This window comes from Triturus cristatus, chromosome 11, assembly GCF_964204655.1.
Source record: "Triturus cristatus chromosome 11, aTriCri1.1, whole genome shotgun sequence".
NCBI lineage: Eukaryota > Metazoa > Chordata > Amphibia > Caudata > Salamandridae > Triturus > Triturus cristatus.
The window spans coordinates 331,542,933-331,565,959 of record NC_140594.1 but is presented as its reverse complement, the minus strand read 5'-3'; positions in this window follow the sequence as shown (position 1 = coordinate 331,565,959).

The window sequence follows — 23,027 nt, the reverse complement described above, 5'->3', positions numbered from 1 at the left end:
AACGGGTCGGAATGTAGCAGGTCAAAAGACTCGAAAGGATCTAGGGGGCTAATCCCTCATAATCTTGAAAGCCAGGCATAAGACTTTAAAATGAATTCTAGACTTAACCGGCAACCAGTGTAACGATCGGAGAGTACTTGAGACCGAGCAAGACCTAGGCAAACCAACTACGGCTCTTGCTGCAGCATTTTGAACCCGCTGAAGGCGGATGATTTCTGCCTGGTTTGTCCCTATCAGGAGCGCGGTGGCATAGTCCAGACGAGATATGACTGTTGCCTGAACCACCAGCTGCCTGGTAGGGGGGTCAAAAAACTTCAGGATAGGTCTTAGGCCCCGAAGGACCCCAAAACAGCAGGCTGCAGTTTTCTTGGTGTGCCCAACAAAGCTCAGAGAGGAGTCCAACCACACTCCCAAATTTCTCAACTCCGTAACCGGAGTTGGAGACGGCCCAAGTTCGGAGGCCACCATCTCTCCCCCAGAGTTCCTTACCCCTCCCCACCACCATAACCTCAGTCTTCTTAGCGTTGAGCTGGAGAGAGTTGGCATTCAACCAGCTTGCCACCGCTCTCAGACCATTCTGGAACCTAGGGGCATCCAAGTCCGCATCCCCGCTGATAGTAACCGCCAGCTGAGTGTCGTCCGCATATGAGACCATATACATGCCCCACTGCTTGGCGACATCAGCCAGTGGTCTCACGTAGAGATTGAATAACGTGGGACTCAGCGAGGAACCCTGCGGCACCCCTAGGTCCAGGGGATGGAATTTGGACTGATACGGTGGTATAGCAACGCAGAAAGACCGGTCGTCAAGAAAGGAACGGAACCACTGTAGGGCTAACCCACCAATGCCAATCTCCTCCAGGCGATGTAAAAGGATGCGGTGAGAAACAGTATCGAAGGCGGCGCTCAGATCTAATAATACTAGCGCCGCCGTCTGTCCCCCATCCAAATATACATATATATATATTGAACATATAAAAAGAAAACATATTATAATACTAATTACATATAACAAAACCCCACAAACATTATATAGAATAAAATGAGAAATAAATTTACAAATAAATAATTCTTTAACCCCTTACCTGCTCATGACGGAACCGTTCCGTCATGAGCCACGGTTGGCGTGTGCTCATGACGGAACGGTTCCGTCATGACAATCCTGTTGGCGGCCGCTCCGCCTGCGCGGCGCTGTTTCCCCGCCTGTGCGAGGGGACAACGCAAATGGGCGGAGTCATGACGGAACCGTTCCGTCATGAGCACAGCTCAACTGTGGCTCATGACGGAGCGGCTCCGTCATGAGCACAGGCCCGCCGCGCTGCCCCCCTGCCCCCCCCAGCGCTGCAGCGGAATGTCCGCAGCAGCGAAGGGGTTAAACTAGAACATATTTACAAACAAACAATTCATTAAAACATAAATGTATTCATTTTGTTTCCTACCCAATAATACTACACCAATAATCAAACACTTCAACATTTTTAAATAAATGTATTTACATAAATAACATAATTATTAATGAATTAAAAAATGTTATTAAGATAAAAACTAATTAACATTAATTGACTGCACACACTTTAACACTATATTATACACAACACACACCTAAACTAAACTATAAAATAATAAAACACTATTAAAATGTATTTTAAAATTAAAAACTATTTCTATTAACAAATAATAATTAAATAATTAAAACGTATTTAATACCCACCCTTTACCCCTTTAAATGTAAAAACAACACACACAAAAATAAACAATTACACAAAATAAATATCAAATAATTAACATTATTTAACAACTATATATAATTAATTAAACACAAATTACTTCCCACCATTTACTCCTATAAAAACTACAGCACATGCCTAAAATTAATTACACAATTACCATAATTAATTACCAATTAATTTATTAAAATTAATTACCACTCAATTACTAATTCATGAATTAAAAATAAATTACATCCCACCATTTACACCTATAAACACCACAACACACACCTAAAATTAATTACACAATTACCATAATTAATTACCAATAGATTATTTAAAATAATTAATAACCAATGAATAATTAATTACAAATAAATTACTTTTCACATTTAACACTATAACATCTCAATTAAACAAATATTAATAAATAAAATGGAATCAATACATTTAATATAATTAAATTAATTCCCACCCTATTTCCCTATATTCCCCTATAAACCCACAACCAGCTACAGAACTAAAAATGCAAAATTCAAATAAAAAAAATATTATAATATCATTAAATTACTTCACACCCTATTCCCCCATAAACCCACAACCCGCTCGGAACTAAGAGGTCCATTAGGATGTAGGGCAGTGGGACCACCGCTGCGCTGGCGGTGGGGAAAAATGCCTTTTCCGCCCGCTAGCAGCGGACATCATGCCCGCCTATCAGTATGGTCAAACATAGGCCAATTTCTGACCGCCGTGGTGCCACGCGCACTGCCATCAAAGTGCGCCCGTCACCATGGCGGTGGGAGCCAATGGAGACCCTCCGCCGTGCGGAATGACGTCCGCCCCGCTCCACAAATTAGGATGACTCCAGCAAGCAGACGCACCGCAGCAGAGACACCGCCCAACCAGAGACGGCGGAAACTCGACAGCGGAGCGCGAAACCAGAGTCCCGGTCCACACCACCCGGACACGACCGCAATGGACCCAGCTCTACACGTCTTTCAGGTCCTGTACCTGCTACATCACCAGGAACTCATGGACCGCCATGGACGACGCCGCAGGTACGGAATAACACAACACACAGCACTCAACCCACGGCCTGACACAGGGTCCAAATCCACATTAGACACCCTAGGGGGGATAGGGACACATCCCCAAGGGCACCCACACATCACCCACCTACCACAAATTCACCCTGCTGCATCCTGGACACACAGCTACCGCCACCATGCAGCAATGTCCCGGTCACGTCACCGCAGCGGCGAACACAAGCAAATACATGCGAAATGCAAAAGGCAAGGCCAGTGCCAGGCATGGGCAGGGCACAAAGACCACAGGGACGCACCCACACACTAGCCCTCCCATGAAGGTGCATGTCATGTGCCCCTCCTGTGCACCCCATGTCCATGAGAAGCTGCACAGACAAGGGCAAAACAGCAGTGAACAACAAGGCCAGTGGCCAGGGCAGAGTGCAGAGCATGTCCATGAGAAGCTGCACAGGCAAGGGCAAAACAGCAGTGAACAACAAGGCCAGTGGCCAGGGCAGAGTGCAGAGCATGTCCATGAGAAGCTGCACAGGCAAGGGCACAACAGCAGTGAACAACAAGGCCAGTGGCCGGGGCAGAGTGCAGAGCATTTCCATGAGAAGCTGCACAAGCAAGGGCAAAACAGCAAGGCCAGTGTCCAGGGCAGAGTGCAGAGTATGTCCATGAGAAACTGCACAAGCAAGGGCAAAACAGCAGTGAACAGAAAGGCCAGTGGCCAGGGCAGGGTGCAGATCATGTCCATGAGAAGCTGCACAGGCAAGTGCAAAACAGCAGTGAGCAGAAAGGCTAGTGGGCAGGGCAGAGTGCAGAGCATATCCATGAGAAACTGAAAACGCAAGTGCAAAACAGCAGTGAACAAAAAGGCCAGTGGGCATTACACTGCAGACTGAGGCCATGAGAAGCTGCACAGGGAATGTGTGCAACTGTACCTTTCCATGGCCAGCAACACAGTCAGGGGGCAACAATGTGCAGTACAGGCCCTCCTGTGTGAGACACAGGTGTGTGAGGGTGACTACCACTCAGACTTGGCTGTCAGGTGGACTGGGAGCTGGCTGTGCCTCGGGGACTGTCGGGGCACTTAAAGGGGGAGAGAGCGGAACAGCTGAAGTAGAGCGATCAGTGTCTTGGCAAGCTGGCGGGCTGCTTGGACCAGGTGGTGTAGTGGCACGTGGAGGTGGAATCATGCAGACGGGAGTCACGGTGTGGCTGGGAGATTGTGGAGGGGTGCCCATCCACTTTTTGGGGATCCTAAATGGCTTGACTGACTGTGAATCAATGGGAAGTGGTGTGGGCACAACAGGCACACTCACCATCACTGCTGCAGCAGGTGCAGGCACTGGCAGCCCCTCTGGTGATGTGCTGGACCCAGAGGAGTGCTTTGCCTTGCTTCGCCTCTGCCCCCCTACCCCTGTTTACTAGGTGTCACCCCTACAGTCCCCTCCGGCCCCTGCTTCACTGGGCTTTGAATGGGAGTCGAGGTGGTTGGTGATACTGCCTTTGAGCCCTTCCCAGGTGTACCCTTAGCATGCACCACCTCCTTGGTGGACACAGACACTGTACGATTATATTTGCGCAATTCTTTAGGGGCAGGAGAGTCCTTGGATGGGGATGCCACTGAGGCATGTGTGCCTGAGGTCTGCTGCTTTGATAATTGTCCCCTGGTGTCGCCTGACGGGCTTTTCTCCCTGTGCTCTGGGGTGGCTTTGGTCTTCTGTGGGGATGGTGTCTGCGCCCAGGACCACTTGGATTGCAGCTGCTGTGTGCTCCGTGTGCTGTATTGTGACTTTGATGTATGTGGACCGTGGTCACTATCGTCAGACGTGGCCACTGCCTGGGTGGTGGACAAAGGGACAGGAGCTGGACTGTGAGAATGTGCCTGTTGCAGGGCAGACATCACTGTTGATGACAAAGCCTGGACTGTCCGGTGCAGCCCACACATGTCAGAATGTATGCCCTCCATGAAAGCAACCACCTGGGCCAATTTCTTGTTGTGGTCAATGAAGGCATTTAGGAGAGCTGTCTGGCCTACACACAGCTGGTGCAAAAGGTCCACAGACTCAGCACTGATGGCAGCAGGGGGGACAGGGGCAGGGGCAGCGGTGCCAGGGGTGAAGGACACTCTTCCCCTCTTACTGAGGCGGACATGGGCAGAACCAGAGGAAGTGGCTTGGAGGGTGGGCAATGGCCGCTGTGTGGTGGAAGTCGATGCAGAGTCCCCGTTCCCTGTGCCCTCCAACATGGATGCATCCCCGCTGGCATCGGATGATGTGGTGCTTTGCGCCTCAGGCTGGGACTCCTCCAGCAGACTCGTGTCCCCCACTGGTGACATCTGTGTCACTGGGCTCCTGGGCAGCTGTGGTGTTAGTTTCACCCCCACTGATGTCCGTCTCCTGTCCCTCCGTAACCACAGGTGATGCTGCATGGGAGAGAGAGATGTAGGGTCAGGTCAGTGGCATAAACAGAACAAGCATATGCAAGCAATGCATGACAAAAGTTGACCAAATCTACATGTTGCACACCACCATGTGCAATCACATCGTGCCAACTCACTACATAGACTCAAGCAGTGCATGGAAACTGGAAACTCAGACATGAGTGAGCCATGTGATGACCACACAGCACTACACCCTGCTTGTGTCTCTGTTCAACAAGACACACAACTAGTTCTGAGCACACCTAGGGACATGATGGGGGCACACAACTTGTTGCCAATGACAGAACTGGATGTAACAGGAGGGGACAACACAGACCCAGAGTACAACATGACAGTCCACAATGGACATTAGCCCATGCCACCCACCATGTCGTACCTTGGGGACAATAGAAAGCTGCACATTGCTGTAAGATATCTAGCCCTCCCTAATATGGGTGCATGCAATGGATGCATTGATGTACACACACTCAGATTGGGCATACTGCCGTTCCCTTCCATGGGATTCCCAAGACTACATCAATGCAGAAGAAACCTGAAGAGCACAACTCAGAATGTAATGTGAAGGCACAGCTTCCAAATCAACTTTGTAAATACAGGTAGGGCAAATGCATGCCACAGGCACCCAGGCCAGCAGCCACTTACATGCCACAGCATCACACTACCAACATCACAGAGGCCAGCGCTGGCACAGGCTCGGTACACATGCAGCCACTCCCATCCAAAGTCAGACTCCCCAAATGCTCACCCCTGGCTTGCTGCTGATGCTCCTTCAAACGTGCATCCAGCTCAGGCTGTGTCATCGCCAAGATGCGCCCCATTAGTGGTGTCATGCTGCATCGTGCCAGACGCCCAGTGCGAGGAAGCAGCCCCAGGGTCATCTCCACCACATTCTTTGCCAGCCGGCTGATGTCATCCCATCTCTTGTGGCAGTGGGTGTGCTGTCGGTTTGAGACCCCCAGGGCTCGCACCTTTGCTGCAATGGCCCTCCACACAGCCTTACTCTGGTGTACCTTGAGATGCAGGCATGGGAGACAATAGGGAGAAATGATCAGGTACACAGTGCCATGTACCGACATCTATCAGTATAGCAGCAAGATACAACAAAATCATATATCCAACGATAGATTAATCAGAGACTATAGTACAACCCACATATGACCCCTGCATGGGAAAAGCTGATGTTAAAGCATGCAGGTGTGAGGGGGAACACAGTCCCTGCACATCTCACACACATGCAAGATGCCAGCACTGAATCCTGCCTGCCCACATATCCAGTCAATTGTTGGGTTGAGCAACACATACATCACATATCAACATGTGTTTAGGGGGTGACGCACTGTGTCCAAGACTGCGCAGCCCTGAATGTCCCTGTCCTGCGAATAGATAACTGTGTCATGGATGTCACATTGAGGGACATGATCTCACAAATACAAAATGCCCTTCACAAGGGCGGTTGTGTGCAATCTACAGGGCTGAGATGTCCCACAGCTTTAGTGCAATGTAAAAAGACTGATGTCATACTCTGTAAGTGAAGTGATGTGTCCTTTTCTTTGTAGATGGGGACTGTGCTGTCCAGCTGGGCTCACACTGAGATGGACTACAGGGGCACACACAGCCATCCAGCCAAGCAATCACTGTCCTGACTACAGCATGAACAACCTTCTGTGTCACTGTATGGCTGACAACACAACACAGGTCACTCATACTTACATGTGCAGGGAAGGAAAGCTGTGGCATTGGGTATACACACCCTCCCATTGGAGACAGCATGTCAGGCAGTGCATGACACTACCCCACACTCCCAGGCACATACTGCATCAGTCCCCTACATGTGTGGCCTCCCTGCCCTACCACAACACTGTTTAAGACTCACCATGACATTTGGGGCACCATATAGCCTTGGGTACTGTGTGAGCACCTCGTCCACCAGGACCCCCAGCTCCTCGCTCGTGAAGGAAATGACACAGATCTTCTCTGTCCTTGCCATCACTGTGGATGTGAGACAACAGCAGGGGATTTTGGTGGCGAGGGTCCCCAGGCAGCAGTCGATGGAGGCAGCAGCAGTTGAGGGGTGTCAGACAGCAGTCCCTGGAGGCAGCAGCAGGTGGGGGCGGTCAGGCAGCAGTCCCAAGAGGAAGCAGCAGGTGAGGGGTGTCAGGCAGCAGTCCCTGGAGGCAGCAGCAGGTGAGGGGTGTCAGGCAGCAGTCCCTGGAGGCAGAACCTGGAGACAGTAGCAGGTGAGGGGTGTCAGGCAGCAGTCCCTGGAGGCAGCAGCAGGTGAGGGGAGTCACGCAGCTGTCCCTGGAGGCAGCAGCAGGTGAGGGGTGACAGGCAGCAGTCCCTTGAGGCAGCAGCAGGTGAGGGGTGTCAGGCAGCAGTCCCTGAAGGCGGCAGCAGGTGAGGGGTGTCAGGCAGCAGTCCTTGGAGGCAGCAGCAGGTTAGGGGTGTCAGGCAGCAGTCCCTGGAGGCAGCAGCAGGTGAGGGGTCTCAGGCAGCAGGCTCTGTGAGAAGTGGCAATGTGAGGCTCACTCCCACATATATTGCCCCCTGGAGTCATTTTAAAGGTGCCAAGCTGCAGCAATTGGTGGTCCATGTCTGCCTCTTTCAAATTCATCCAATGACCGCCTACGCAGTGGCAGAGCACGGCTACCGCGACCTTCAAAATTGCATCATGCCACCGCTATCGAGATTCGCATTGGCTCTAGGGTGAGCTCCATGGCGGTGTAACACCGCTGGGGCCCGGGGTGCGCTACCGCGATGGTGCATCTTTCAAATACAGCCAATGACCGCCTCCGCGGTGGTGGAGCACACCTACCGCGACCTTCAAAATTGCATCATGCCACCGCTATCGAGCTTCGCATTGGTCTAGGGCAAGCTCCATGGCGGTGTAACACCGCTGGGGCCCGGGGTGCGCTACTGCGATTTTAGTGGCGGAGCATGCCAACTGCCATTTCCACATGTCTCCATACCTATGACTACTGCACTGGTGTGAATGGGGGTGCTGGTGACACACCACCGGTGCCAGGCAGTAGCTACCGCGATATGGGTGCCATGCATTGAGTCGAGGTACCGCCATTCTGGCAGCGGAGCATGCCAACCGCCATTTCCACATGTCTCCATGCCTATGACTACTGCACTGGTGTGAATGGGGATGCTGGTGTTACACCGCCGGTGCCAAGCGGTAGCTACCGTGATATGGGTGCCATGCAATGGTGATGGCCATCTGTCAAACATCAATAGTGCATAGTGCCAACATGTTCAATGGCACATCATTGTGCACACAATGCCAATGTTCAATTTACTCCACTGATGTCTACAAATGCCATGTTTGTGTGTTTGTAACATACCCACTCACATGTCACTTGAGGATTTGATGTTGGTGTAGGCAGGACAGTGTGGTCCTGGACTGTACAATGTGTACACATGTCATTGTGTTGAGGTCCAGTGACAATCACAGCAATGCTCGTTTAGATGAATGTTAATCTAATTAGCATTGCCTCTCATGTCTGCTCATGAACACATTCATCATTCCAGTTCTGACTGTGGTCATTGTGTGGTGGATATGTGTCAGGTTGTAATGACGCATCAAGGTGTGACCGGTACAGCAGCTAGGTAGGAGACAGTGGTTTTTATTAGTTACACATATGCTGGATGCTAGACTCCCAGGCGTGCACATGTGTACTGTGGCCATATCCCTATGTGCATTCAGAAAGCCAAAGGTGGTGTTTGAGGTACTTGTCTTGTGTAAGTTGACACGTGTGCCGTTTGTGTAGCTGAAGGTGTCCCTCCATGTAAGCTAGTCTGTTAGTCACTCTAGATGACAGTCATTGTTGTTGTTGTGTCATCAAGAACGTGATATGCTGTGCACATCTCTTGGTGTATTGTATTGACATGTGCCCACTATCATCTCCAACAGGAGGAGGCCAAATTTGATTTGTCACTTGACGGTGCTGGAGGACATGGAGGATGTTGCAAATATACGCAAATGCTGCCTGGACAGAGCCACCCTGAAAACCCTTTGTGATCTTTTGGAGCCCCACCTGCAGCCACGCAGGACATATCCAACAGCTTTCACCCCTACTTATAAGGTGATGGCAGCCCTGCATTTTTTTGCCACAGGATCGTTCCAGGAGACTGTGGCCAGCGCTGGTGGGATGTCACAACCGATGTTCAGCATGGTGCTGCGTGATGTACTGTCCGCCATGATGCTATACAACGACAGATACATCCATTTCCCCAGGGGTGCTGAATTGCCAGCTGTGAAGGGAGACTTCTATCCCCTTGGACACATCCCCAATATTGTTGGGGCCATTGATTGCACCCATGTCGCTCTTGGGCCGCCACAGGCAAGTGAGCACATTTACCGCAATCGCAAGCATTACCACTCCATCAATGTGCAGGTGGTGTGCCTGACAGATATGACCATCTCGCAGGTGTGTGCCAAATTCCCAGGCTCAGCCCACGACTCCTACATCCTGAGGAACAGCATAGTGCCCCAGCTGATGGCTAATCCTCTTCCAGAGCGTGCATGGATTGTGGGTGAGTATGCCTAGTCATGTGGCATGCTGTGTGTGTGACCTGCTCCCCTGAGACTCTGCAACATTGCAATGTCTATTTGTGTTTGTCATACCTAGGTGACTCTGCATATCCCAACCATCCCTGGTTGCTAAGCCCACTGCGGAATCCCAGGTCCCCGGCTGAAGTCCGCTGCAATGAGGCCCATGGGAGGACACGTCGTGTGGTGGAGCGCACTTTTGGCCTGCTCAAGTCACGTTTCGGTGCCTGGACAAGACCGGAGGTGCACTGGCCTACTTGCCCGTGACGGTGTGTCAGATTGTTGTTGCATGCTGCATGCTCCACTACCTAGCCATTTGCAGGGAGATTCCAATGCTCCTGGATGATGGTGAGGACCCAAGGCCCCAGCCTGCAAACCAAGTCGTGTCCAGTGATGAGGACAGTGGAGAGGACTAGGCCTGGGCCAAAATTCTGTTCCGTTCGCGGAAATTGCGATAATTTGGCATTTTTGCATTCCGCGGAAAGCGCTAAAATGTCAAAATTTCCGCATTCCGCAGCTTAGCGATAATTTGTTTCTTGCTTGCGCTGTAAAATAATACATTCTCGGGTGCGCGCGTTCGCCTTACTTAAATCCCCGCGTTCGCCCACAAGTTTTCCCGATCCGGTCGCGTTCTCCAAGATGTTGGATTGTTGGTAGCCATTTGCGCTGTCTCGCGACAGTTCGCGCCCGCAGTAACGTCATGCGTCGCGCGATCATGCACCGCGAGACAAGTAAAAACAAGATGGCCGCACCCGCTAGCAACCGCATGGGTAAGTTGGCGAGCCGCGACCACGCAGAAAATACTGCGAACGGGCGGGAAAAAAACTTCCGCATCTTCGCGATATTTCCGCGTGTTTGTGGAGATTTTTAACATTTTCGCGATAATTTGCGAAAGTGAAGTTTGCAAATTCCTAGAGGAGGAAGGTGTTGACCTGTGTGAACAGCTCATCACCCGCTACTTCACTTGGTGGTGGGTGGCAATATGCAACATACCCATTGTCTGATGAGATTGCTGTTGTCGTGAAGGGGCATGTGAGAATTGTGCACGTTGGGTTATCCTCAGCGACGGCCCGTATAGGGCGTGTTACCGGGGCGGTGACATGGGGCAGAGGAGGGGCAGGGTGGGGGGTTGCAAAATGCGGCATACGGCCGATTGCAGGTAAGTTACGAAAAAAATAAAGAAAACAAATTTTGTTACGCGTGCTACATCGCATTTGGCGATGTTGCGCACGCAACGAAATTCGCTTTATTAATTTTTTTATTTATTTGTTGTAGTGCTGTCTGCCTGTACACATGCCCCCATGGTTATGTTGTTAGCTATGTTTTGGGGTGAATGGGAGTGGGTGAAAGTTGGATCTGTGAGACATGTTTTTGTGAGTGTGTGGTACAAAGGGATGGTGTGTGTCCTAGGTGGTGTAGCTTTGTAGTTGTGCAAGGCAGTACATAGCAGAGTGGCGGTAGTCATTTGTTTGTACTTACCAGCCTCCACTCCCCCGGCTACTCCCGTGAGACTCTCTGGATGCAGTATGGCAAGCACCTTCTCCTCCCATTGTGTGAATGTTTTTTGTGGAATGGGAGGGACACCGCCAGTCCTCTGAGCCAGCTCACGGTTCTTGCTCATCCTCTTCTTGACCACCCTCTCCAGATCATACCACCGCTTCATGATCTCCTTATTTGATCTTGGGGTGGTCCCTACTGCATTGTTCCTTTGGACTATCCCAGCCCACATTTGTATCCTTGTGGCTAATGGTGTCTGTTGGACCAGGGTACCAAAAAGCTGTGGTTCCACTCTGACTAGCTCATCTACCATGACCTTCAACTCACTCTCAGTGAATTTGGGCATTTTCTGTGTGGCCATGGTGTGTGGTGTGCAAAGTGATTGTGGGTGCAGGAGTGTGAGTGGTGTTTGTGGTTGTGCTATGTATGGTGTGTGTTGTGCAGGGGGTTAGTTGTGCTGGTTTGGTGGTGGTGGTGGTGCTGTGTGTGGTGTGGCTGGTAATGTTGTGTCCTTTGCCTCTCCTGTCAGCTGGGGTATGTGTCCCTTCTCGCCTGAAGTTTTGCAAGGGATTGTGGTCAGTGAAGGGGCTGGTTTCATACTGAGCTATGTGGGTGTTTTCTCCTGGGATTTGTATTTTTCGTTTTGACATGTGGTTGTGTCATTGGGGTGTGTTTTGTGTATTTGTGAGGCATGTCTAGTTTTCTCTGTGCACTTTTTGGCCTTCTTGGGGTGTTTTGGCTTCGTCCGCCATATTTTTGACGGTTCGTCCGCCGCGGTGACTGTGCTTCAGCTTTTCCGCTTGTTCTCCTATTCATCCCATTGTGCAACCGCGGCAGTCAGAGACGGCGGTATGTACCGCGGGACCATTTGGGATATACAAATTTTCGGGGCGGTGTCTCCGCTATACTTGCAGCGGGTTGTTGTTTTTCCACCGCGATTACGACCGCCGCGGACGGATTTTGGCCATCTCTGCCCGGTACGGGCAGTTATTCTGGGCCTCGTACCTCCACGGTCCGATTTTTTGGGCGGTTGATGCTAATTTGGCCACCAGTTTTCCCACGGGGCCGGCGGGCGGTTGTTTTCCGCTTCCATGGCGGTCGGGGTGTTTTTCGGCCCTACATCCTAATGGATCCCTAAAAGCGCAAAATAAAAATACAAATAATTAATAATTACTAATAATTTAAAAAATATGTAAAGAATACAAACAATTCATATACAAACAAAATACATCACATTCATATAAAATATATACTAAAATACATAACAATAATAATAAACGATATTTTTAACCCCTTCGGTGCTCATGATGGAATGGTTCCATCATGAGCACCGGTGCTCCTGTGCTCATGACGGAACCATTCTGTCATGAGGACAGGGGCACGAAATCCCTCTGCTACAAACAGCAGAGGGATTTCCATTTTTTTGGGGGGCCTCAGGAGGTGGGGAAGAGCTGCCCCAACCTCCTGAGGCCCTTCACAGGTTTCCAGGCTAACGACGATCGCGAGCATGGCGCGCTGTTGTCATTAGACTGAAAAAGAAAGTTTGAGTGTTTCAGTGCTCGTGGGGCTATCTCAGCCCCCTGAGCATCGAAACACTTGGGAGGGGTATCGTTGGAAAGGGGAGGATCTCCCCTTTCTAATGCTACCCTTCCTTATTGGATCTCTGCTTGGGGATCGCCTTCCACCCACTAGCCACCAAGGAGGGGGGAGCGGCCCCTTGGGCAAGGGCCTTTGCTCCCCCGTTTTATTTACCCAGACAGTCTTTCTGCCCCCCTGGGGGGCAGATGGGGCAGTAGCCTCCAATCTGCCCCCCGGGGGGCAGAAAGCACCCTAGATGCCAGGGATTTTTTGTATGCGCCAGGGGTGGGGGCTGCCCTGAATGGGCATGCCAAAGCCCCCACCCTACCCCCCCAAGTAAGAATAAGACTTTCTGCAGGCAATTGGGGGTGATAGCCCCTGATCTGCCCCCCGGGGGGCAGAAAGCCCACTAGGACCCAGGGATTGTTTTTTATATATATGTAGGGATGGGGGCTGCCCAGAATGGGCATGCAAATACCCCCACCCAAAAAAAAAACATTCTACAGCCCTTTTGCCCCCCCTGGGGGCAGATGAGGACAGTAGTCTCCAATATGCCGCCCCGGGGAGCAGAAAGCACCCTATATGCCAGGGATTTTGATTATGCGCCAGGGGTGGGGACTGCCCAGAATGGGCATGCCAAAGCCTCCACCCTATCCCCCAAATAACAATAGGACTTTCTGCCCTCCCCAGGAGGCAGATGGGGCAATAGCCCCTGATCTGCCCACCGGGGGGGTGGGGCAGAAAGCCCACTTGGCCCCAGGGATTTTTTTTATATATATACGTAGGGGTGTGGGCTGCCCTGAATGGGCATTCAAATACCCCCACCCAAAAGAAAAAATGCTACAGTCTTTCTGACCCTCCTGGAAGGTAGATGGGTCAATAGCCCCTTATCTGCCCCCCCGGGGGGTGCAAGAACCCCACTAGGCACCCGATAAAAAAGGTGCCTCACTCGTGTGGGTGGCCCAAGTACCCACGACAGGCAAGGGCCCAAAACGTATTGAGGCAACATCAAAATTTCCTATCACAAAATGTTTTGGGCCCTTCCCTGTCGTGGGTACTTGGGCCTCCCACACGAGTGAGGCACCATTTTTATCGGGAGACCTGGGGAAATGCTGGGTGGTAGGAAATTTGTGTCAGCCCGGTGATGCCACAACTTTCCCACACAAAAATGTGTGGAAAAAGTGATTTTTTTCAGCTAAATTTGAGGTTTACAGGGGATTCCCGGTAAGAAACCGGTGGGGGAGCGATGCAAGTCATACCTCCCTAGAATCCCCCGGGTGTCTAGTTTTCAGAAATGTGTGGGTTTGGTAGGTTTCCTTAGCTGGCCACCTAGCACGGGGCCAAAAACCCAGGTGACCCCCCCTTGCAAAACCACGTTGTTTTGTGATGGGCAATTTTTACATCGCCTCAATACATTTTGGGCCCTTGCCTGTCGCGGGTACTTGGGCCTTAGACATGAATGAGGCACCAATTTATATCTGGAGACTCGGAGGAATGCTGGGTGGTAGGAAATTTGTGTCAGCCCGGTGATGCCACAACTTTCCCACACAAAACTTTGTGAAAAAAGTGATTTTTTTCAGCTAAATTTGAGGTTTGCAGGGGATTCTGGGTAAGAAAACTTTGGGGGATCTACGAAAGCCATACCTCCCTGGCATCCCCTTTGTGTCTAGTTTTCAAAAATGTATAGCTTTTCTCGGTTTCCCTAGGTGCCAGCAGAGCTAGGGTTCAAAAACTACAACTAGGCACTTTGCAAAAAAAGGGTCATTTTTCACTGTGAAAATGTGGTGTGTCCACCTTGCGTTTTGGGCAGTTTCCTGTCACGGGCACTAGGCCTACCCACACAACTGAGGTACCATTTTTCTAGGAAGATTTTGGGGGACGCGGGGTGGGTGGAAGTTTGTGGATCCATGCAGATTCCAGAACTTTCCACCACAGAAATGTGAGGAAAATTTTTTTTTTTTAACAATTTTTCAGGTTTGCAAGGGATTCTGGGTAATTGAACCTGGTGAGAGCCAGTCAAGTCACCCCATCCTGGATGCCCCTGGGTGTCTAGTTTTCAGAAATGTATATGTTTGCTAGGTTTCCCTAGGTGCCGGCAGAGCTAGGGTTAAAAAACTACAGCTAGGCACTTTGCAAAAAAAGTGTCATTTTTCACTGTGACAATGTGGTGTGTCCACCTTGCGTTTTGGGCAGTTTCCTGTCACGGGCACTAGGCCTACCCACACGAGTGAGGTATCATTTTTCATGGAAGACTTTGGTGAACGCGGGGTGGGTGGAATTTTGAGGACCCACGCAGATTACAGAACTTTCCACCACAGACATGTGAGGAAAATGTATTTTTTTGGACAATTTTTTAGGTTTGCAAGGGATTCTGGGTAACAGAACCTGATGAGATCCAGTCAAGTTACCCCATCCTGGATTCCCCTAGGTATCTAGTTTTCAAAAATGTATAGGTTTGCTAGGGTTCCCTAGATGCAGGCAGAGCTAGGGTTAAAAAACTACAGCTAGGCACTTTGCAAAAAAGTGTCATTTTTCATTGTGAAAATGTGGTGTGTCCACCTTGCGTTTTGGGCAATTACCTGTCGCGGGCACTAGGCCTACCCACACAAGTGAGGTTCCATTTTTCATGGAAGACTTTGGTGTACGCGGAGTGGGTGGAATTTTGAGGATCCACGCAGATTCCAGAACTTTTCACCACAGAAATGTAAGGAAAATGTGGTTTTTTGGACAATTTTTTAGGTTTGCAAGGGATTCTGGATAACAGAACCTGATGAGAGCCAGTCAAGTTACCCCATCCTGGATTCCCCTAGGTATCTAGTCTTCAAAAATGTATAGGTTTGCTAGGGTTCCCTAGGTGCAGGCAGAGCTAGGGTTCAAAAATTACAGCTAGGCACTTTGCAAAAAAAGGGTCATTTTTCATTGTGAAAATGTGTTGTGTCCACGTTGCGTTTTGAGCCATTTCTTGTCATGGGCACAAGGCCTACCCACACAAGTGAGGTACCATTTTTATTGGGAGACGTAGGGTAGCACAGAATTGTGGAGTAACTGCTATTACCTATTGACTTTTGATGCATGTCTGCCTTCCAAATGAAAGACAATGTGTAAAAAAGAAGTCATTTTGAAAAATGACCTTTAATTCTCATGCTAGCATGGGTACTCATAATTTCGGAAATTTGCAAATATCTACTGTTTCTAAACTCTACATTTTGTTCCCATTTCAGAAATACATAGGTGTCTTTCATACCGATTTTTCCATGTATACATTTTCCCAAAATAATTGCTATATACCTGGTACATAATAAAAAACCATTGCAAGATGCTGCTCAGTTATTGGCTCTGAGTTCATCGGGTTCTAGGTGAACCTACAAGTCCTATATATCCCCACAACCAGAAAGGTAGAGCAAATGTAACTGTATATTGCTTTCAAACAGCTGTCATAATTAGAAGAAGTTACAGGTGAAAACATTGACACAAAAGGCTGTTTTTCAACTAATTTTCAATTTGTCCTATATTTAACTGTCCGTTTCTATGGAGAAACCTTGACGTATCTACACAAATGACCCCTTGCTGAATTCAGAATTTTGTCTACTTTTCTAAAATGTATAGCTCTTCAGGATCCATTATTGCTTTCATACCCATTTTTACCATTAACTGGAAAGAGGTTGAAAGCACAAAAAAATAGCAAAAATAGGCTAAGTCCCAGAAAGATGCCAAAACTGGGTAAATATTTTTGGTTTTGTGACAAAAGTCTGATGGTCCCTGAAAGCTGGGAAGATTGTGATTTCAGCACCACAACCTCTGTTTCGATACCATTTTCAGGGAAATAACCAGACGCTTTCATCTGGAGCCCTTTTTTCCCTTTAAAAAAAAAAAAAGAAAATGTAGCTGTATTTTGGCAAATTTCTGGGTCCCCTCCAGGGGAATCCACAAACCCTGGGTACCTTTAGAATCCCCATGATGTTGGAAAAAAAGGACGCAAATTTGGCATGGATACCTTATGTGGTCAAAAAGTTACAGGGGCCTAAGCGCAACCTACCTCAAATAACCCAAAAAACAGCTTAGCACGGGGGGGATGAGGTGAAAGGCCTAGCAGCGAAGGGGTTAACTATAGTTTTGCAAATGATTTTAAACACTTCGATATTTTTAAAATCTATATTACTTACCTTAAATCAATATTCTTGTCCACGATATTCTTGCTGTTGATATTTCTGACCCACGATATTAACAACTCAATATTTGTGCAACTCGATATTTTATACTCTATATTCTGTCTCTGCACCCTTCAAAGTTACATGGAGGGGTCACCTCATATTAAGTAAAGTTTCAGGTTATATAAGGTAGATGGCTAAGGAGGCATTCCCGGGAAGAAGATGCCCTGCTCTGTGAGTTATGCCTGACCCTATGTTATGCCCCTCGTCCATCAAAACAGGGGCCTGCCCTTGAAAATGTATTAGGGGTGGCATTAACTACTACGAGTAATGCCCAGGATAGTATATTTACTAAGTGAGATAAATACCATCTATTTTGTGTTTGGCAATGAAGAATGAGACATAAAGTGGAACCTGTGTTGATCCCACAATAACCAAGTTTTTTTTTTTTTCCAAACATCACCCCTGCCCTTCAATTTTTTGTGAGGTTTTTTTCCAGCAAGATGTGTTTGGAGAAAATTGCAGGAGTATGATAGGTACCTCATGTACACATGTGATATTCACTCAAACCAATAATTATGCCACAACTCGATTTCCCACTTTTTGTGAAAATTCTGACAAGGGGTTTTATTGCAAGTAGTGAACTGAATTCTCAAGTCTAAAGGTGCAAATTCACTTCTGCAGTACTGGAACATGGAATCCAGTGTCAGAAAAATCTGACCCTCGGTTAAAGTCCCTGATTATGACCAGGCTGCTATATTCTAAACACTGTTTGTACAGGAATTGGCTTTCTGACTTGTAATACAATTAGCACACTGGAACTGTTTTTTACAATTCAGTACATGAAATACAGATTCCACATGTTATCTCTTGTTTCCAAATGAAGAACTTGGAAAATGATGTATTTGCTGTAACCCAAAAAGAACTCACCCTGGTGTAATGATATTCACTGGGTGTGGTAAATTCTTCACACGTATGTATCTTACTGAGAAGATGGGTTTTGGACTTACTTAAGAAGTCAGCCGACTGCAAATATGGTGAGGGTCTAGGCCAAATGTACTGTACAATTGCAACCTCTGTAGTTAGCTGGCTTGATCCTTTCAAAACTTTTGATTGACCCAAAAACCCACTGTTCATTTTGTGAATATCTTTGTACTTCCATACAACTCAGCAGTCTCTCAGAAGAAATACGTGTTTTACAACTCTAGCCCTAAACTCGTCTGCGCTTTTAGACTTTGCTAAATTTCATTTAGTTAACTTCCAAAAACAATCTAACTAAAATTAATTTTACCTCATTTTCAGGTTTGCCTTTGACTACAAATTAAACGTTTTATGATCATAGTTGTTTTGCATTGGGTGATATTGTGTCTTACAATCCACGTAACCTTTTGAAGAATTAAACCTTCAGCTTGAACGAGCTACTAAACCACCAGCAAGTGACCTTAGGAAGATTTTGGTTAATCCGTCTCTTCTCATAGATGAGTCCGTGCGTTGAATGAACTTGATTGTAGCAGCTCTTTCTAACGGTTTCATTCAGTGACTGCCATGCCGTTGGTCGCTGAGGCTCCTGGGGTGCAGTTATGTGTGCTGTTACAGAGTTGGGTTGTCGCTGCATTAATTGATGTGTTAGCAACCTGTAGCATTGTTAAACTTCCCAATATCTGTGAAGTGGTTTTGCTTGATAGTCGTACTCGTTGTTACTAGCAGCCCAGTCACAGCAAGGGGCATATTTATGAGCCCCTTGTGCCACGTGTAGTGTTGCTTTTTGTGACACTCTGGTCGCATAAATCACAAAATCATATTTATGATTTCATGCAAAGCCACTTTTCGTGACTTTGGATGGCCTCATAGATATGGAGTAAGGCAAGGCAGTGCACATCGCTGCTATGCCTTACACTGCGTTAATGAGGTGTTCTGTGGGTTCCCACACAACACTCATGGATTCCCCTGATTTACGACACCATGCAAACCTGGGGATGTGCCAAAATCTTACGCCACCCCAACTGAGGCACAACGAAGAACAATAACTTCATTTATTTCTGTTTGTTCCTCTTTCCATGTGTGCTGCATGAGGAAACATCCTCCCAGCATTGTCTATGTGCAGAAAGTTGCCCCTTTTTGACAATAACAATCCTTTTATCAACACAGGCACCCCTGCACCATGGTGCGTGGGTTCCAGTGTTGGCGCTAGGCTGCCAAAACTGTGCCAGCACTGGGGGAAAGGACAGGAATACACCGTAATAGATTAATATGGTGCATTGATACCCTTTCACTTTTGCCCTACCCCAAATCCCCATAAATGATGCCCCAAGTCTGGGATTATTTGCATGCAAAGGCAGCTACTTCCTAATAAATCACAAACTAGTTTCACAGCTCATGTTTTAAGTTAATGCCTCTTTTACAGTCTTAAAGAAATATTTTATCCCGTTCACACATGACGTGCTTTGCACTGTACAACTTTAGTTTAAAATGTTGTTCCAATTGTCTGTCTCAATTTCCTTTTGTAAACTGAGACAACCCCGCTGTAGTTTTCAGAAATATGACTTTATAAAGCATTGCTTTTTTTTAAACTTTGCGGCTCTAAATGCCTCTCAGTTTCTTAATGTTTGTTTGATTTGCTCAAACCCATCCTGACGCTCTGGTAAATTGTCTTTCGACTTGTAACATTTGAAATAAAGGAGGCTAGTATGTATGTCAAGCTGATTTCTATCATAAACAACAAAACTATTTCCATTTAAATGCCTCTCTGTTTTTTAGATGAAATTGGAATAGACATTGCAAATGTAACTCTGTCTTTAGTCCTACATCACTGTAATGCCTCTCTGGGAAATGTCTTTGTTTGTACAAATCTAAATTAAATTATTTTTGGCTATCATTTCTCTCTCTATAAAATAAAATAGGAGTTGCAAAGTGACTCAGGTGAGACACATACAGGTATACAATATGGACTTGCCTCTTGGATATGCCTTCATTTCTTTCTTATTTTGGAAATAAATAGTGGAGTGCAAGATTCTCCACTAATGCCCTTAATTATGTGCAATTCTTGTTAGTGCCTCTACCGCCCTTCCTTCTACTTTTTCCTCTGCATAGCTTGAATGTATGCATGTATGAATATATGTATGTTGTATTTGTATACTGGAAACTTAGAAAAAGGCAGCAGAATGTGCTACTGGGTCACAGGCGAAAATACATTTGGATCAGACAGAGTTGGGTCTGCAAAGGAAGCTAAATGCGTTCAGTACATATTGTGCAACTAAACGTCTCACAGTGAACATGGATAAAACACAAAACCTGTGCTTTGGAAAGAGAGATCAAAATTTTAACTGGTTTTTGGGGCAAACAAAACTAGAGATTGTCAACTAGTACAAATACCTTGGAATATGGTTTGACAAGTCTCTAAAATGTGGCACGCACCTGGAGGGCCGGAAAGTAAAAGCTTTTTCTGAAGGCCTCCAATGCAATGAACCCCCCGCAATTGTACTATGGTGCAGAACTTCTATGCCTAGGTGGGAAAAGTACCAGGAAAGTGAGGAAGGGAAATGTTTAAAAGCATTGATGTCATTGCCCAGCTCATTAATGTTACAGGCAATTAGACTGGAGCTAGACGTGACCTCATGGAACGTCCAGGTGCAAGTGGGTTTACTTAGATTTTGGAAACGGCTGGGATCAGGAGAAGATATGAAAGTGTCACGATGGTGTATGAAGGAGATTCAGTCGAGTTAATTAAATTGGACTAAAGCAATAGGAAAGAATCTATATTCCATCTGTGAAAAGTTGAAGGTGAAAATGGACCCGCAGTCCCTGAATATTGATGAATCAAAAAGTATATTCAAATCTTTAGGGAAGGAAAGGTCTAGATTGAATGACATTGAGTACCTGATAAGGAAAGAGCCTGTGAAGTTTATGATAAATAGCTGGAGGAAAGAAAATTGGTACCCCTACCTAGACACCCTACCAAATCAAAGGTTCCGAATGGAAGTATTTAGGCTGAGAATCGTTATTAATACTGCTCGGTCAAATGATAGAATAAAAAAGGAACCAGATGTTAGAGGGACTGGCGGGATAGGCATGAAATGCAATTGTTTACATATTTTAATGGACTATCACAATTTGTTAGCCCAGCGAAAACAGTTTTTATGACCAATTTTCTTAAAATGTGGTACTGAGTCACGTACGCAAGCAATTGAGCTCTTTATGGACATGCAATAGCTTGATATCGCAATAGCTGTGGCAAAGTTTATTCAGGCTGCTAAAGGTTGCTTATGGAATAGGGAATGGAGGGCTAGGTTGAGTAATGATGTATGGAGATTTTAAGTTTTATCCTTTTTATATGTATTGAAATGGGATTTTATTAATATTTGGATCATATATGCGATCATTGAATGTGTTTATAATTATGTATGGAATTGTTTTTAACAAAACTAAGTTGGATGTTAGGAAAAATTAGTCTCCTATAATGGAATAAGATGATGAATTTGTAACAATTTTTGTAATTTTATACAAAATGTCATGTTTTATGTGGTTTAAAGATCAATGGTCTAAATAAACTTTATTTTTGATTGATTGATTGATTGATTAATTGATACATTCGGCGACTGATTGGAGTGGAAGCTGACTTTCGAGAGTGGAAGTAGACAATTACTTAGTTGAGATACTACAGCATGGGTACTTGCAAACGTTTCCCTAGAGGCCAATGGAATTCTTTTGAGGGTTGTACCCCACCCTGTCCTTTAAATTAAGCCCCTCGTCTCTAGAATAGATATGGGTTTGATTATACTGTGTTATGCTGTATCTGAGTTGCTATCTTATACCTCATCCCGGTGTAAGCCTTCTACGTTTTCTCAGGATAACTTTGGCTAGTCAAGTCTAGAAAGGAAGTAACTTGATTATTGCTAGGAATTAATTAGATTTTTCTCCTCACAGTCTCCTTATGTCTCTACTCTTTTATCTTTAAACTTTAGGAGTGCTTAAAAGAGCCTCAGTTAAGGTAGCAAGTGCTATAAAAAACGTGAAAAAGACCCCACCCAACAAAGAGCACACTTCACTGAGTAGCCAGATACAACCACCAACTTCCATTAATAGATGTGGCACAGTGGGAAAATGTATTCAAGAAATTTGGGGCACCATACATCATGCATTTTACCAGTAGCAAATCGCCTGATTCACAGAATCAAACCATTTGCCTCCAATAAAATGCATTTTGGTATGAATTTATTCCAATTTGTGATGCAGTAACATGTTACTGAATTGCAATTTGAAAGTGCCAATGCATACTGATTCTGTATTAGGAAGGGGTGTGTTCAGGGGGGCCCTTCCTAATGCCGAATTGTGGCAGTTTGTAGAAATGTTTTGTGACTGAAATGCGGTCACAAAACATTTGTATTTTACCACCTACTTCAAGTAGATGGTAGAAGGGACCCCTTCTGATTTGGAAATGGTAGAGAAAATATTTTTTTCAGAACAGGCAGTGGCCCACTGACCACTGCCTGCTCATAGAAAATGAAAAGAAAACTTCATTTTTCATTTTCAAATGCAGCCCATTTTCCTTTAAGGAAACAGATTGTGACCTACCTCATTAATATTCATGAGGTAGGTTGATTTGCGACCCACTATGAATTGCTAAATGAAACTCATGGAGTTTCATACATTAGGAATAGCAATTACCTCATTGTGATTCCCAGAAAATTGCAATTAGGTAATTGCTATTTCCAATATTGATTAATGTGGCCATTGCTGTTTATCCCTGGTCGTATCACTGTGCTAAATTATGCTGGTGGTAAACTTGGTGAAGTCTGAGCATGTTCCATAACATCGTGGCATTTCTTTGGGGAGAATTTTTCGTGAGTTTCACCATCCATATCACTCACACTCCAATTCTTGTGTAATGTGTGAGTAGGAAAGTATAGAACCAGAATGCGTGTTTTTTATTAATCCTGGTTTCCCCTTGAAACAATTTTTATTTAAACATATTTCTCTTCTCCTTTTTTGGCAATGGTAGGAAAAACTTAAACTAAACACTGTTAGTAAGTATCTGACAGAAAACAGAAATGTAACCCAACAATC